Raw genomic sequence first — 17797 nt, 5'->3', positions numbered from 1 at the left:
CCACACCTGGGGGATTCTAGAGGCCAAAATAAGACGAAAATCAAGCATACCAATTTGTTAATGGAGGCTTCGTTAAAAAGTTATTAACAATTAAATTCATAAATTTCAAAGCGTTCTGGAAAAATTATTCTCGGTTGCGGGGGTCAATTACAATCATTTTTGGTGAATAGACGTACCCCCAAAATCCTACCCACTTTCTAGAAAAAAATTCGAGGTGTGAAATTTTTCGACGGGAGAAAAAAATTTCAAATCGTTCTGGAAAAATTATTTTCGGCTGCAGGGGTCAATTGCAATCATTTTTGGTGAATAGACATACCCCCGAAATCTTGCGCATTTTCGAGAAAAAAATTCAAATAGATGGACAAATTGCCGTTCTACAGCCGCAACTTCGGACGTTAATAACTTTTTAACGAAACCTCCATCAACAAATTGGTATTCTCGATTTTCGTCTTAATTTGGCCTCTAGAATCCCCCAGGGGTGGCTGAACACCCTGTAGAATCTTAAATTTTAAATAAGAAGATTACGGACTCGATATTTTCAATTTAATTTCGAAATTGTTAAAAATTCAAGAAAATAACTCGACACTTTGTAGACTTAGAGGCATCTTCGTACAATTTTTGTCGTAAATGTGTAGAACGAACAAAGGCTTATCCGAGTAACGGTTCGATCGAATAAACGGCTGCGAATAAATCACTATAGACAGTCGCGCATCCATCATCTATTATTCGGAAAAAATCTCGTCGGTCTCTGGCTGCGATTATGCAGAAATTACTGGATGCTAGCGACGGAACCGAGACGCGTTTAGATAGTATCGATGCACCGACGTCGGGAACCGATTCCCCTGTATCAATCCATCAAGTAGAATGATTACGGCCCGTTTGATACCTATTGAGACACGCAGCCGTCGATACGTATCAATTACATCAAGTTTGATACCTGTTTACAATTTCCACGGGGAATAAAACGACGACGTTCCCGGGCAACGTCAGCAGGCCATTAATAAAGATTTCTACCCTTGCTTCTCCGGCTGTCGCCTCCTGTTCGTCTCGATAAATTTTCATTCTTTACCAACGAACGGCACGAATAACGAATATTAATTGTACCGTTGCTTCAGAGCTACGGTCGAATCGCGATAAAAATAGTAATAGATGCGTGAAATAGCATATCGCCTTTCCAGGTCGCTGAATCAATTTCAATATTATTGTTGAACGCCTGAAAACGGTACCCTATCAATCTTTTAATCTCGACGATATTAATATTGAATCCTTTTCTGTTTAATATAAGTTCTATGGAAGATGCAGACAGTGTCTAAGAGAATCCTTACGAGCTTACCTTTGTTTCATAAAGCGATTTATGCGTTGATTTAACTAATATTTAGGAAAGTTACTCCGAGGAATGTTGCGTGGAAAGGGTCCACGAGATTACCAAACAGAATCTATGGGGGAAAAGACACATATAATTATCGAGAAACGAAAGATCTGCCGAACGATACGACACCATCGCTAGGTTGTAGCTGGTGTAAGGCTTCTGTTCGAACAATAGAGCGGATAACGGAGTATCGTATTATGGAGATTCTGTCTGACTACTTAATTCGACACCTGTCCGATACTTCGATTGCTTGAGAACCGATACGTATCGCTTTTAATGACTACGTCGTCGAATTGGTCCCCCGTTCGCTGTACAAAGCTGCGTATTTAGTAACTTTCGTCGTAAATAGAGACGAACAACGGGGCCAGAAAAATCTACCGTAGGAGAAAGATGGCGGTGAAAAGGTTCGCCAACCGGGGAACCTTCGCATTTTAGCGCGGTGAATGGTTCGAAGTCATCCGACATCGAAAAAACGTGACGAGAATATCGTTACGGAGCAGGCGTAAATACTCGACGAGTACTTTCCCGGCAAGAGTACACGAAATCTTTTATGCGCATATCGTTACGGACGACCATCGACTCGATGTAATGCTGGACTGGACATATACGCCCATCGAATTCTATCGCAAACTCGCGGAAGATCTTTGCACTCGATAATTATTTCGTTTCGTTTCGTCCAGCAGACTGGTATCAACTGTTTCGCTTGGTAGCACTTTGGAAACTAAGCTTTCTTGGTCCGTTTCTCTACTGCCGCCATTTTGGTACCGAAAGACTTGAATATTAATCTCATTTGGAATTTTAAATGCAAACAGCCCTGGGAAAAATGTTAATGGAGGATTCTAGATGCCAAAATAAGACGAAAATCAAGAATACCGATTTGTTGATGGAGGCTTCGTTAAAAAGTTATTAACAATTAAATTCAAAAATTTCAAATCGTTCTGGAAAAATTATTTTCGGCTGCAGGGGTCAACTGCAATCATTTTTGGTGAATAGACATACCCCCGAAATCTTGCGCATTTTCGAGAAAAAAATTCAAATAGATGGACAAATTGCCGTTCTACAGCCGCAACTTCGAACGTTAATAACTTTGTAACGAAGCCTCCATCAACAAATTGGTATTCTTGATTTTCGTCTTATTTTAGCCTCTAGAATCCCCCATTATATTTTTCCCAGGGGTGGCTGAACATCCTGTAGAGTTTGATAGTCTCTATTAGAATAGAGTACAGTTTCAGAGTGAATAGATTATTAAAAGATTTAGATGTTCCGTTGATAAAGAACTTGGTATCCAGAACTAGTTAAAGTCTTAAAACTGACATTGTTCGATGTATGCGTTTGAAGGGGGTGACGGAAGGGGGATCGTTTGAAATTCACGGGAACACGTCCACTGGGTCTTCGGGTCAGCGAAGTAAGTCAAGCGTCGGATGGATCGAGCGACGCTAACGGTGTTGTTCCCGAAAGGACAGTCGACTGGTTTATCGATCGAGGAGTTCCGCGGATCCAGGGATCAGGTTGCGATCCAGAGCTCTTCGAGGTTGACTTTCGAACCCCGCAGGCTCCTTTGATCGATCGTTCGCCGCGACTTCGCGTTTCCCCGGAGAATCTAATAATGGGAAAAAGGAGCCAGGAGCAAATCGACGGGAGCGACCTGGTCGGATCGATGATTAAAACGGTGACTTCTCGTTTTTCGGGGGAACCGATCGATCCCTCGAGTAGATAGCGATCTATCACAGAGGATACGCAAAGATGATTAACGACCCATCGACGAGGAACAACGAGCGATCATGGGAGGTGTAATATCCGTGAAACTTCGAACGTGTTTTTCTTTTATAGTTAGGATAACTCAAGTAGAAAACTACTGAAAATAGAGCGCCACGAATGCAAGTATTACGATCGCTATTCCTATTCGAGATCGTCTCTCGGAAGAGGAGAAACAGGACTGCGCATTTATTACGGTATTAGGTATAACCGATGCCAAAGTGATCTATCGCGACATGACTTTCAAATGATCCTGAGCGCGAGAAATAGTAAAGGTCATTCCAAGGTTCGCGCCGCGATGCATCACTGTATTTGCCCTGGCGTTAGCCGATGCACCGTAATGGCAGAAACGTGTAATCCCGTTTGGAAAAACGACGGTGATCTTGAAATATCGAAAACTATGACCTTGAGGAGATTCATTTGCTCGCAATAATATTTGCCCCGCCCAGAGAAATAATGCTTTCCTCCTACGTTTCTTCCTACCATTAATAACAAGCTTCCCATAAACATTGTAAACTCCGTTGCTCGCTTGGCGAGGGTGGTTCTTTGCTTCGTATTAACCCCGGCTCATGCTCGAGTCTAACTGTTTTGAGAAATGATATTTGTTTAATTTAACCATTTAAGGGATAACAAAAACCGTATTTTTAGAAACAAGTCCAATACAGAAAATTGATCATTCTTGCGTTAAGAGGTTAAACAACTAAAACTTCCAAATAGAAGATTGCTTATTGTTGCACCTAGTAAATTATTGTCGAGGGTCCGTGGATGCAATCCAGCAATGGCCGATTTCCCGGAACGATTGATGTGCACGCGGTCAAAATCGAATGTCAATGACAAGGGGCATTTGTCAACAGGAACTATCGCGTTTAGCCACGATATATGGCGCAACGACTGGTTATTAATCGAGCAGGTACCATCGATAAACCGTCGCTCTGCGTACGTTGCATAATAAAGTAGCTGGTTATCGCAGAGTGGACGTACGTCGCTCGTACGGCGATCTTATCGAAAATATCGATGCTCGATGCCACGTTCGACTAAATAATAGTTGACTGGCAGGAGTAGACCGAGAAACAAGTCGAACAGGTTAGCGTATTAATAGCGCGTCTAAACCTGGATACTAATAATAACCCCGCGTCTATCCCCCCACTGTTATTAGGATCACGGCGTCTTTTCTTCGTCGACGCGTCCATTTTCCGCAAACCTGATGTCGCGAATGTCGTCCTACCGCTGTGGCGAACCGGCGGTTTCCGGCCGCGCTCGCGCGCACGTGATTCTACTATTTCGTAACCTCGCTCTTCCGGACGACGCACAGTGGAGTATTTCCCCGATCTAGCTGGCCAAAAGTCAGTTTAGTCAAACTCATTGCAGGCAAAAATAACTTTTTACAAACCAGTGGAATGAGGGATGCTTCCAAAATGCTGAAAGAGACGACACATTGATCAACGTCTTTAGAAAAATCGATTATAAAACTATATTTCACATCGATAAATACTGGGAAACCGATCTTCTATTCCATATTTCACCTTTCGAATCTCCCAACTTGGATTACTCAATCGCCCCACTGACCCAATATCCCCCAGTGATTGCCTCAGATAAATAAATTACAATAATATTAACGTTCGCCTCTCGTTACGGAATAGAAACGGCTCGAATCGATTACGTTCAGACCTCGATACTCGGAGATCCGCCGATTAAGAAACGGCTCGAAAGCCTTTCATCGCGAGTCCCGGGAAAGTCGCGCGAGGTGAAACGTGAGGCCGTGTCGTGGCGTTAATAGAAGTGACGTTTTCTTCCAACGTCCGCGCCACGGTAGTAGGAAAGAAAGTAGGGCGCTAACGAAACGCACGGATAATTCAATCAACGGCAATTACGTAGACTTTTCACCCCTCCGTTTTGTGCGTTTCTCGTTCGATCGCGGGGACGTATTAAATATTGGTCACAGGCGCGGTCGGGAGGGCAGAACTCGTTAATAACGGCCGCGGGAAACGGATCTTGAATTATGAAACGCGAGCGGGGACCGCCTCGCCGCAATCGCCGCGAATTTATAACTGAAATCCGAGCCCGAGCGAGTACCGTTTCGACCACGGAACTACATACATATGTACGTATCGCGTCGTACATTCTCCTTTTTTTTTTGAGATAATCTCGTAACGGTCGTCTCGTTTATCAAGACGTTTACTAAATTTCGTTCGAAACAGAGGCAATTATAAAATACGCGAGAATCGAATCGTAGAGAGACATCGTATATACATGTATGACTTCCTGGATGACGTTTTCTTCGCATGGAGATTTCTCTGCGACTCGAGACTAAATGACTATAAGAGGCTTCTCGCGCAAGAAACGTTTCGAGGTCTCAACCGGAGATCACGGAGGTTGATGGCTCAAGTGCAGAGGCTTCGAGAAGCGTCGAAGACCTTTTGGAAAATTGTGCCTCGAAGGTCCAAAATTTGTGGTATTTGGGTGGTAGAAGTGTCTGAGGCTACCGTTTGGTCGTGACTATGGCGGCGCAGATGGTCGAGGGGAGAGGGTAGGTTATTGAAAGATCTTTTATACGACTGAAGTTAGTTTCAACGAACCGTGGCAAGATAGATTGCCTGGCGTTCAATTAATAATTAAATACGGCGCACGTCGCGCAGTCGCTCAACGCTCGCTGATAAATCTCACGTCGGATAGGATGACGCTGGAGAAGCAAATGGTCCATCGGCGCAAAAATCGAGCCAGAAGAGCGCCGTGACTCGACAGTGAATCCGACTCTGTCGGCTGTACTAGATTCCCCGATACGTTCCATTAAACTCGGCACGGGGCCTCATTGTGCGAACGAAACGGCGCGTACGAGAAGAATCGACGCTGAAAGAGATAGCTGGAAAAACGGACTTAACCCTCAGGAAATAAAATGGAGGAAGAAGGTCCATCGAACCTGGTTAGAATTTCTATAGGAAGTCATCAACTTGTTGCAACAACATAGACTTTAATAAGTAATAGACCACTTCGTCTAGTTTAGTTCCCATCACGGGGTGGTCCTTCCAGTTTGCTCGCCAGAGATTTAAACACTTGTTAATGCCTCGTATCGACGAGCTGCAAGCTTTCTTAGCTAATCATCTTTGCTACCAGGATGAATATTATACCTGAATAAAATTTAGCTCGCCTCCGGCTGAACGGGGAGAAAAGGGAGACGATTTTCTGGGCTGAGGCGGCCGTGGATGGTTTGTCGGGCAACAGGATGAAAAATCGACGCTCAAAGGCGAACGAGAACGTGACTCAGATTCGTTCCGCGGGTTTAATGAATAATTTACGTTTCCTAGGAGCCGCGCAAATGCCCGGTGACCACACGACGAGGAAACTGCCCCGATAGGATCTGCCGTGCGTGCTCTGTGCCCGATGGTGCACGGACACCTTTCCACTTAGCATAAAATCGTACTCACGCATCTCCGCGCCGCGATTTACTCAACAGTTCGACTTTCGCGCAAGGGTTACAACTAGAAGCTATTACGCGACCAGCGATGGGACCGAGAGCATCGCGAGCACCGTGAAAATAGTTTATCTGGAAGAGCAACATGATTTTCAAAGTATATATTTGCAATGCAATTCCGCGACCCAGAATCCAACTACGGAATTATACAGGGTGTTCGGCCACCCATGGGAAAAATTTTAATGAGGGATTCTAGAGACCAAAATAAGACGAAAATCAAGAATAAGAATTTCTTGACTGAAGCTTCGTTAAAAAGTTATTAACAATTAAATTTAAAAATTTCAAATCGTTCTGGAAAAATTATTTTCGGCTGCAAGGGTCAATTACAATCATTTTTGGTCATTACACATACCCTCGAAATCCTATGCACTTTCGAGAAAAAAAATCGAGAAGGTGTGAAATTTTTCGACGGAAAAAAAAAATTTCAAATCGTTCTGAAAAAAATATTGTTAGCTGTGGGGTTCAATTACAATCATTTTTGGTGAATAGACATACCCCCGAAATCTTGCGCATTTTCGAGGAAAAAATTCAAATAGATGGACAAATTGCCGTTCTACAGCCGCAACTTCGAACGTTAATAACTTTTTAACGAGGCCTCCATCAACAAATTGGTATTCTTGATTTTCGTCTTATTTTGGCCTCTAGAATCTCCCATTAAGAGTGGACATCTCTAGAAATGAAAAACTAAAATGGCAGCCAACGTGTTGAGAACCTGGAAGCATCGAAATGGTTGCTGCTACGCAATCTGCAACTATATCGGTTTAATAAGACGTAAATGTAACTAAAGAATATATGAGAGTATATACATACGAGTATATTCCTTTCTCAGTGGAAGGGTAAACGAAAAATCTGATCAGAACGAGAAAGAGCTAAGAGGGAGGGTCGTTACAATTAATTTGTCTTGGGAAACAAGATGGTGTTATTTAAGTAGCTTTCTTGGGCGATACGATGTGTCGAAGGAGCTAGTAATTCCGAGCCTAAACCCTGACGCTGTAGCGGCCAGGGGTAGATAACATGCTCTTGATCTTCGGATCAAGTGGTTATAGGCTTAATAGCCCAGGTACACTTGGCGTTGCAACACCGGGGAAACACTCATTAGATCGTTCTTATGGGAGTCGATCTTTCGCAGCAAATGTGGTCAATTTGTGCAAAACACAATCCAAACTAATCGAGCAAATATTTTTTCGCGTTTGCTGTCCACTGACCCACATGTGGGCCTCAAAACTGATACTGTTTAGAGAAGATATTCATTGTTATCGAAAATATCGTCGACTTTCCAGTAGAATTCATGATCACCAGCGCAGATAGTGAACGCGTTAATTCATTAACGAGAACCAGAGCGAACGTTCCCGTCCTTGATGCGGCCTTCTTCGAATGCGAATTAAGAAACCCACCGAATTAATTGCACGAAAGCATAAATACGCTAGAACATTGCAACGTTTAAAGCGTAAATGCTGAAAGTATAATCCGAGTTTATGCTTTCGTACAATTAATTCGCGGGGTTGTTAATTCCGCAAGTAGACCGGATTCGCGCGGAGAATGCTCGTCGAATAAAAGAAAGCGATTCCACGGAAGAGTGTTCCAATTGCTGGTTCGTTTTTTTTCAATTCGTTCAACGTGGATATTCCCCAGAGTCCAGCGTTTGGATTTAATTGAATTTACACGCAACGATACGCAACAGAAACTCCAAGACGTATCTTTATTAGAATTCTATGCCACTCTCTCCGTGGAATGCTTGTATCTAGAACTGTCGAGAGTTATTGCACGAATGGTAGCCCAGCAAATCAAAAGCAAGATCGTAATTGAACACGTGTAGATTTTGAAAATTTCGAGAAAAAAGATAATTATATGTTCTCTAATTTTCTCTACAAGATAAATATGAATGACGTACAATAGCTCCGATTTTATCGTTCATTTTATGCCGTTTTGCACCAAATATTTCCTCAAACATTATTAAAGCATGCAGAGAGATTACAATTGCAATCACTTGTTGGTAAGATGGCGATCATATTTTAAATTCGACTATTTAATCCATTTAAGGAGCACTATGCGTGGCTGGCCGTGTAGTTGCATCGCCGTAACGATTATCATAGCGCCACGTAATTGGAGGCAATCGAAACGACCGAAAGTAAGTGGCGGGACAAGAAACGTAGCGGCAGGCCTCGTTTCGGTGTCACAAAACCAGGCCGTACAAATATTTTCTAAGCATTTTCGAGTAACGGTAACCGACGTCTGAACGGTTCTCGAAAGAAAGGAATCACGAAGGACGCGGTAAAAACACGACACTCGTATGGGGGGCGTGGTCGAACAGCCCAGTAGTCGAGAAGAAAGAAAAGTTTCACACGGTTCGAATTTTTCAGCCACTCGTACGATTTATCGACGATCCGTCAGAATTCGAATGCTCTCCCGTTACACTGTGTTCCGGAGACTACAATGGAAGGCACGAACACTTGCCCCGACGTACCGGGACCCCGGATCGGCGGAATCGTTCTACCAGAATGCGTCCAGTCCCTGGAAACGTTAACTCCATTTTTACAAAGGACGTTTCCCGTTACGTGAACCATTCCAAAACCAACGAAATCCCTGCAGGCCATTCGACGCGGCTGAAAACTCGCCAATAAATAGCAATTCTCATCTTTAGAAACGAATTTTGCGACTTCGGTGGGAAATAAACTACAACCAATTTAATATAAAAAACAGTAAGCTTCCAACGTTAACACATTACCGACAAATGTGTGTTTTTCTAGTAATTCCTCCGACAATACAATAAAAACATTCTATTATCCACGTATAACTTCTGAAAATTTTTAAAAATCACATTTTTAGCATACACATGTTGAAGGAATTCTATGTTATTAAAATCATCCTATAGTAAAGTTTTAATGAAAATGCCCCGTCGTTAATGTATAATTCCTAAGCTCAAACTGTAGTAATAAATTCCACATAGACCGCGTTAGGTGCTCCTACTCTGCTTTTGATTCGCAGAGGGGTGAATATAGAGTGCAAAACTTGCATATTCAAACGATGGAAGTGGATTTGCATACCCCTGAAATCTAACAAATTCGACTCACGATCAAAGATGGCCACCCGGTGGCGAGCAGAGTGGATCGCTCCGCGCTGCGTTGATCGCCACAATTTCGATACGCGTACGAGGTAATTGAATTTCCTTTTGAATACCGCTGAACAGGATGTCTGACCGACGGATTGCCCGTTATACATGCAATTAGAACAGGCTCACGCTAATTGGCACGCGTGCAGCGTTTTCCGCTTTTCAGAAGATCACGATCGAAAGACACGACGAGCCGCGGGGGCAACGTAATCGTTCGTAATTATCGAGGACCGTCGTGCAACGAATTAATTAGAAACGACAGTCTGACCTGGCCAACGACGCGAACAGGGAACTTGCCGTTCGACCGACGAAGTTTGTCGTCGGGCCAACGAGAGGTCGATCATCAGGTGGTCGGTTAATCCATACAGGGTGTGCGGCCACCCCTGGGAAAAATTTTAATGGAGGATTCTAGAGGCCAAAATAAGACGAAAATCAAGAATACCAATTTGTTGATGGAGGCTTCGATAAAAAGCTATTAACAATTAAATTCAAAAATTCCAAATCGTTCTGGAAAAATTATTGTCGGTTGCGGGGGTCAATTACAATCATTTTTGGTCATTACACATACCTCCGAAATACTAACCACTTTCGAGAAAAAAAATCGAGGTGTGAAATTTTTCGACGGAAAAAAAATAATTTCGAATCGTTTTGGAAAAATTATTTTCGGTTGCGGGGGTCGCTTACAATCATTTTTGGTGAATACACATACCCCCGAAATCTTGCGCATTTTCGAGAAAAAAATTCAAATAGATGGCCAAATTGCCGTTCTACAGCCGCAACTTCGAACGTTAATAACTTTTTAACGAAGCCTCCATCAACAAATTGGTATCCTTGATTTTCGTCTTATTTTGGCCTCTAGAATTCCCTATTAAAATTTTTCCCAAGGTTGGCCGAACACCCTGTATTTTAATAAACGTAAGATCGCGACAGGCGCGCGGGCCGGGGGCGGATGGCGTGCCCTTTTTCCGGCCCGTCGCGGATGCCCGTTCGACTGTGAAAATGCGTTTCATAGTCGACGGAACGACGACGGCGTCGCGGCGTAAGAGCCAGTGAACACGCCGTACCCTTTTGCGTTTTCTTTGCGTCGGTCTCATCCGCGACGACGACGGTTTTCCCGAGGGACGGGGACAACGCGGAACCGGGTCACGAGGAATCCGAACGCGTCCAGGAGTCAGTGAACCGAAGCCGTAACGCTTTTAGAAGATCATCTTTTATTGAGGCAGCCTCGCGACTCCCCGGACGACGAGACCGTCTTCAATACCGGGGAATCGGATCGACGTGACGCGATTCACAACAAGAACAAACGCCGGCGAACCGCGTGTCCTTTGACATTCGATCGAAACTAAATTTCCTGCGCGATTTCCACCCCCGCCTCTGTTGCTCGACGAAAGGAAATCGCCGACGTTTTATTTTTGGAGAGGACGTTTATTCGAGGCTGGAAATTTTACGAGAAGAGAATATTACATGCGTTAGCCGGGGGAAAATTAAGATCGTTTCGAACGAATAAATTCTACCATGGAACTCGCGGGTATCGTCAAATGCAACCTGTTTTCTGAATATTGAAAAAAAACTGCGTCGAGTGACCGACAACTGGGGCATGTCCGTTTACTCGGGCGTATTATATGTTCTTATCTGCAATACTATTGATAATCATTTATTTTCCAACGGTAGTGCTCGTATTACAGTCCCAGTTACGATTCTATATTTCTGTCGATGGGCTGGACTTGACAGGAAATATTCGTAATGAAAAAGAGCGTGAAAATGAATTAACATTTTATACCGTTGAAAATAAAATAAAATGAAGGGAGTATCCTCGTTTGAAGTTTGTCTTTAAAAAATGGTATTTACAGTATGGAGGGAGCAATTGCTTCCTCGTGCCCCCCCTGCGTGCGCCAATGGGCATGTACAGTCGCTCCACAAAGTCCACCCTACACGTTCCAATAAGTGTATGCATATTTTTCCAAACACTATTTTACATCACGCCGTTTTCAAATATCTGCCATATTGTTCATTTTTATTACAAATTGAAATGTCTCATCGTCGATGCTAAGGACTTTTATCATAGTTAATGGAATATTTCGGTTTTTATTGTAGACAACATGGCGCTGTGTATATTTTTCAAACATCGCCAAGGGTTTTTTTCAATATTTGTTATACTTAAATACAGTGCAAAGTCTCAGGATAATTGCCTTGTTTTCCATACCGCCAGAGTTACCTAACCCCTTAAGTCCTTTTTGTAACAAATGAAAATACCTAATAATCTATTTATACCGATTCGATTGGTCAATTCGTACTTCAAATAATTTTACGCTTCCGTAAAACCGTGCAACAATTATATTATAGATGTCACTGTGTCATCTTGTACTGTACTTATTTCCGTTTCTATTATTCCGAATTGGTCGACCGGAACGTGTCGCACACCGCGTGGCCAGATTTATAATTTCGTTTATTTCTATATTTCCGAGCCGCGTTTCGATTCGATCGGTAACGAGAAACGAGGTAAAAATTGCATTCCTTTCAAAATTTATGTAAGAATTTCGCTCACCTCCGAGACTTTATGCGACTGATAATACATCTCGATGGTACGTTCTGCCCGACGTCGCAAAAATTCCACGAGAAAGAGGACATCTGGACCGTTCTCTTTTTTTTCTCCCCGCGGAGGCTCGCATAAATTTCCCCATTCTTCTGTCGTCCGTTATTACATCTCGGAACCACTCTCGTGCGCGTACGTAAGTACACGCGTGCAACGAGTTTATAGCGTGCCATTATTCAATCACGTGGCTGCTGCGCGTATGTACAAGCGTCGGGTAAAAATATACACCGAGGAAAAAAAAAAAAATTGGAGCAAACTTCAGGGACGTGTACATTCGCTTGGACGGTTCTGTCCATACTGCCACTATGGACAAGTCGCGAAACACGCCCTGAATTCCGATTGGCGACACGCCGTCTGCCAATCGGAGGCCTCGCGACTTGCTTGAACGGAGACGTTCGGGTACCAAATACGAGCAAACTCTAAACAACGATTTAAGAATAATCGAACGAAATCTATACTATATACCTGGGAAAAATTTTAATGGGGGATTCTAGAGGCCAAAATAAGACGAAAATCAAGAATACCAATTTGTTGATGAAGGCTTCGTTAAACAGTTATTAACGTTTAAAGTTCCGACCGTTCTGAATTTTTTTCTCGAAAATGCGCAGGATTTCGGGGGTATGTCTATTCACCAAAAATGCTTGTAATTGACCCCTGTAATTAAATATAATTTTTTTAGAACGATTTGAAACTTTTGAATTTAATTGTTAATAACTTTTTAACGAAGCCTCCATCAACAAATTGGTATTCTTGATTTTCGTCTTATTTTGGCCTCTAGAATCCCCCAGGTGTGGCTGAACACCCTGTACGTAGTAGATAAACAAAATACAAAAGTTTCTTTCGATATTTTCATTTCGAAATATCGAATATGAAATAAAAGATACACGACCGTTTACTCGTTACTTATCGAATAAAAATCAAAACGCTCGATGGAGTAAATTGCAACACGTTGGCTTCGTTATAAAATGTTGCCTATTTTCGTCGAGCTGCTTGTTGAAATAGATAAACAGGTTTTAATAAACACCGTGTGTATCCATTTGACGTTAAGTTTCCTCGAGACATTGTACACGGAGGCGATCTAGCGATTAACAGGCGCGTGTGTTGCACGTCGAACGTCCCAGCCGTGCGATTCAGCGATTTTTAAGGAATCGCGATCTCAATAAAGGCCCTCATAAAATGGATTCAAATTTCCTGAAGCTTTTCGATATTAGCATATTATATTTACGCCCGTATTATATTCGTTATTGCAATCGCATTATTGCACAGGCGTTGTCCCGTAATTCTTCTCGACGACGTCGCGAATAGACCAATAGGGGACGGTCGACTAGTTTTTGCCACCGAATCGCGAATTCCTGGACTCGACGGGACGAGCGAGTTTTAGTAGACGATTAGCATACTAAATTTACGCGCGTCGGCACGGACAGGCCTGTCGTGTCACAAATTATAAACGCCTAGTCGAACGCTCTGCCCCTTGATAAAACAGCGGTACACTTTTTTTCGTTACAAGAGCGACACCGGAAAATACATCGCGCAAAAACCTCCAGGTTTCGACTCCCGGTGACCCTCTTCAGTATGCGCTCTATAATTTGCATACGGCAAAGAAAATTTACTTTAAATATTCTACGCTAATTTTGCAAATTATATAAAATGCAATCGAGAGATCCTGGTCCGTTTTATAATGCATGTTCTCGGAGTAGAGGAGGTTGGAGAACAGTAAAATATAGGCGCGTTGATTAAAGGAGAACTTTACCCTTTACATACTCGCGGTAATGCGGCTGCGAAGGTCCATTTAATAAAACCGGCATACCCTAACGGCGGAAGACTGCGAATGGGGGATTAAAGATTATAGGATCTCGGAACGACATCGTTCGGTCGCTTCCCTCCGCGCGTGAGAATGCAAAAATGCTCGATCCGAGAGCGTCCGTGAGAGGACGATGACAAACTCTTTAGTTTCTTTCGCTGAATTAATTGAAAGTCAGGCCCGATGACGCGGCGATAAACACGAATATAAAACGTCGGACACTTTGTACGACTTTGCGCCGCATTCTTCCGCGGCGATCGAAATTCGATCGTCTAACTTGGTTTGAGGAAGAGGTGAACGCGGAGACATCAAAATTTTGGTATTTTTATTTGAACAGTTTGTTTATTGGGGGTCGATTACTGGGAAAAATTTTAATGGTGGATTCTAGAGGCCAAAATAAGACGAAAATCAAGAATACCAATTTGTCGATGGAGGCTTCGTTGAAAAGTTATTAAGAATTAAATTCAAAAATTTCGAATCGTTCTGGAAAAATTATTTTCGGTTGCGGGGGTCAATTACAAGCATTTTTGGTGAATAGACGTACCCCCGAAATCCTACCCACTTTCTAGAAAAAAATTCGAGGTGTGAAATTTTTCGACGAAAAAACAAAATGTCAAATCGTTCTGGAAAAATTATTTTCTGTAGCAGGGGTCAATTACAATAATTTTTGGTGAATAGACATACCCCCGAAATCTTGCGCATTTTCGAGAAAAAAATTCAAATAGATGGACAAATTGCCGTTCTACAGCCGCAACTTCGAACGTTAATAACTTTTTAACGAAGCCTCCATCAACAATTTGTTATTCTTGATTTTCGTCTTATTTTGGCCTCTAGAATCCCTCATTAAAATTTTCCCAGGGGTAGCCGAACACGCTGTATAATATATTTCTTTGTACGGCCCTGACTGTGGCTTAAGACCCTTAGCTACTTGAATTTCTGTCAATTCACTTGTTTCGGGAGCTGAAACGTGTAAACTTCGACACCCACTCGAGTTTACGACCTCGCTATATTGTGCCCGGACTATAATAAAATCTGTAAAGCGGATCGAGTGACGCCACTGTACGGCACGAGAGGATTGCAGAACGCGGAGCAGAGAGCCCCGGGAGAGGAAGAGGAAGGAACTCGCCCCCGTGAGCCGGGGCTCGTGCACGAGCCGTTGCGAGCGTGCGGGAGATTAAAACGAAAAACCATCGGTCCTTCCTTTTTTTCCCCCCCTCCTGCCCCCTACGGTTGAAAGAGCATCGCACTTGGCCGCGGAGAGATACCGGGCTCCCTGCGGAGAATTCAATGGGTGCTCCGACCAAAGCCATTTGCCGAGAAAAAGAGAAAAAGGGAGAGCCTGGATGTCGATACAGGAGCATCGGCGTCGCTCCGGAAGGAGTCGGTTTTGTTGCTCCTCGATCGCGAGAACCGCGCGTGCAACGCCCAATCAAAAGGCACCGGGAACACGTTTTTCGGAACCGGAGTCACGCGACCAAACCGGAACACGTGCTACCATATCGGTCATCCGCGGTTCTATCGTTCGATCGTGACGAATGCATCGATAAACGATCGTCAGATACCCACGCCATACAATTACAATGGTACTTTGTTGGTCGGTGACTTTTTTAACGCTGTGACGACCGCAAGTCTCAACTGTTTAACAGAAAGATCTTGAATAAATATCAATTTTATTCATTCAAGTAGCATTTAGACAGTGTTAAGATATTTTTGTATTATCAATTAATTTGTTCGATAGGTTTCTATAGCAAAAAATATTCTGCTGTCTTCGATGTATGGGAGAACTGCATACAACGAAATTTTAACCCCTGGATGGTCGAATCCACTTATTTTAATCCGAACTCTGGTTATTTGGGCGAAAAATCAATAAGATAATGAAGAGAATTGGCGAACTAATATTATACAGGGTGTTATACCTCTGAGAAAAATTTTAATTAGATTCTAGAGGCCAAGATAAGACGAAAATCAAGAATACCAATTTGCTGATGGAGGCTCTGTTAAAAAGTTATTAACAATTCAATTGAAAAATTACAAATCGTTCTGGAAAAATTATTTTCGGTTGCAGGAGTCAATTACAATCATTTTCGGTCATTACACATACCCATGAAATCCTACACACTTTCGAGGAAAAAATTCGAGAAGGTGTGAAATTTTTCGGCAAAAAAAAATTTTTTCAAACCATTCTGAAAAAATTATTTTCAATTGTGGGGGTCAATTACAATCATTTTCGGTCATTACACATACCCATGAAATCCTACACACTTTCGAGAGAAAAATTCGAGAAGGTGTGAAATTTTTCCGGAAAAAAAAATTTTTTCAAACCATTCTGAAAAAATTATTTTCAGTTGTGGGGGTCAATTACAATCATTTTCGGTCATTACACATACCCCCGAAATCTTGCCCATTTTCGAGAAAAAAATTCAGGACGGGCGGAACTTTAGACGTTAATAACTTTTTAACGAAGCCTCCATCAACAAATTAGTATTCTTGATTTTCGTCTTATTTTGGCTTCTAGAATCCCCCAGTAAAATTTTTCCCAGGTGTGACCGAACACCCTGTATAGACTGCTCGTTTCTGGACAGTTTTCGATACGCGCCACTAAACTGTTCATGGTTGCTACGTTTTTTAATCTTAAAAGATCTTTCAGATTGCAGATGTGGAAGATACGTGTTCTGTATTCGACTAACCCGTGATTCAAAACCGTACTGACCTACATACGGGTCAGCGACAGGGACGAGTAAAATTTAATCCGATTACCTATTACAATTGCAACTCCAGACTGCATTTTGTAATGGTTTATCACCCTGATAACACGATTACTTATGAAATCTGTACGAAACACAATCTGTGCATAACTCAAGCGTCGAATCGATCCCTATCGTACGGGAATAAGTGATAAGAAAAATAAAAATCCAATCGTTGGGTTTAACATTCTAGTAGAAAATGCAAAACTATTTAATCGTAAATAGTTCGTTGTGTACCCATCGCTCCCCGCGAATATTAACCTAAATGCTCCGATTAGAAAGCATATAGAGGATTTTCCAGTCGTAAATCCAGTCGCTTTACTCTCAAATAAAATTACACCGAAAGCACAGTAAATAATTCTATAATTGCCATCAAAAGCCAGCTTTATCGGGGATTACTGTTGTACCGATTAAGACTGCCTGTAACTTCTGCTAGATAAAGCGCATTCCATCTCATATTTTCCACTTTACACTAACATTTGTTAATAAATTCTACATAAAAAGACGAGTACGTAAATCGAGTGAACGAATCTCGAACCAGTCGAAAGGAGAATATTAATAATTAATTAACGCTCAGACACACCTTCTTGCCCATTAAAATGAACTATTTATACCTTAAAAACTATCGAATAATTCGCGTCTTTCCTTCGTCAACGCATAAAAATCCGACACGAAAGTCCCCGGAAAAAACCAGCGCGGTGAACGGTGTCGAGTATTAAAATCCACGGATTCGGGAATCGCGCGAATTCCGTAAGATTCGGGTTAACTCGTTAAAACGTTCCTCGCGCTTTCCCTCGTTCTCCGTTGGCCCTTTGAACTTTGCGGTTAACTGACCCACTTCGTACAGGATCAATTCCCGCCCGAATGACGCGTACCGTCGATCGCGATTAAAAGAAAAAATCCACTTCTTCGAATCGTTACGTAAAGACCCTGAATCATTCGACTGTTTACAATTAC

The 17797-nt window shown here is 42.5% G+C and overlaps 2 protein-coding genes across 3 annotated transcripts in view; both read right to left on the bottom strand.

Annotated features, from left to right (window-relative positions):
• Positions 1-17797, bottom strand: part of LOC143345609 (uncharacterized) — a 142378-nt gene that overhangs the window by 50929 nt on the left and 73652 nt on the right. The window lies entirely within an intron of this gene.
• The window catches only part of LOC143345514 (serine protease inhibitor dipetalogastin), a 52959-nt gene that overhangs the window by 23905 nt on the left and 11257 nt on the right, over positions 1-17797 (bottom strand). The gene's annotated exons all lie outside the window — the stretch shown is intronic.

The sequence above is a fragment of the Colletes latitarsis genome, chromosome 9 (genome assembly GCF_051014445.1).
Source record: "Colletes latitarsis isolate SP2378_abdomen chromosome 9, iyColLati1, whole genome shotgun sequence".
In the NCBI taxonomy this organism is placed as follows: domain Eukaryota; kingdom Metazoa; phylum Arthropoda; class Insecta; order Hymenoptera; family Colletidae; genus Colletes; species Colletes latitarsis.
This window is presented reverse-complemented; position numbering and strand designations above follow the sequence as displayed.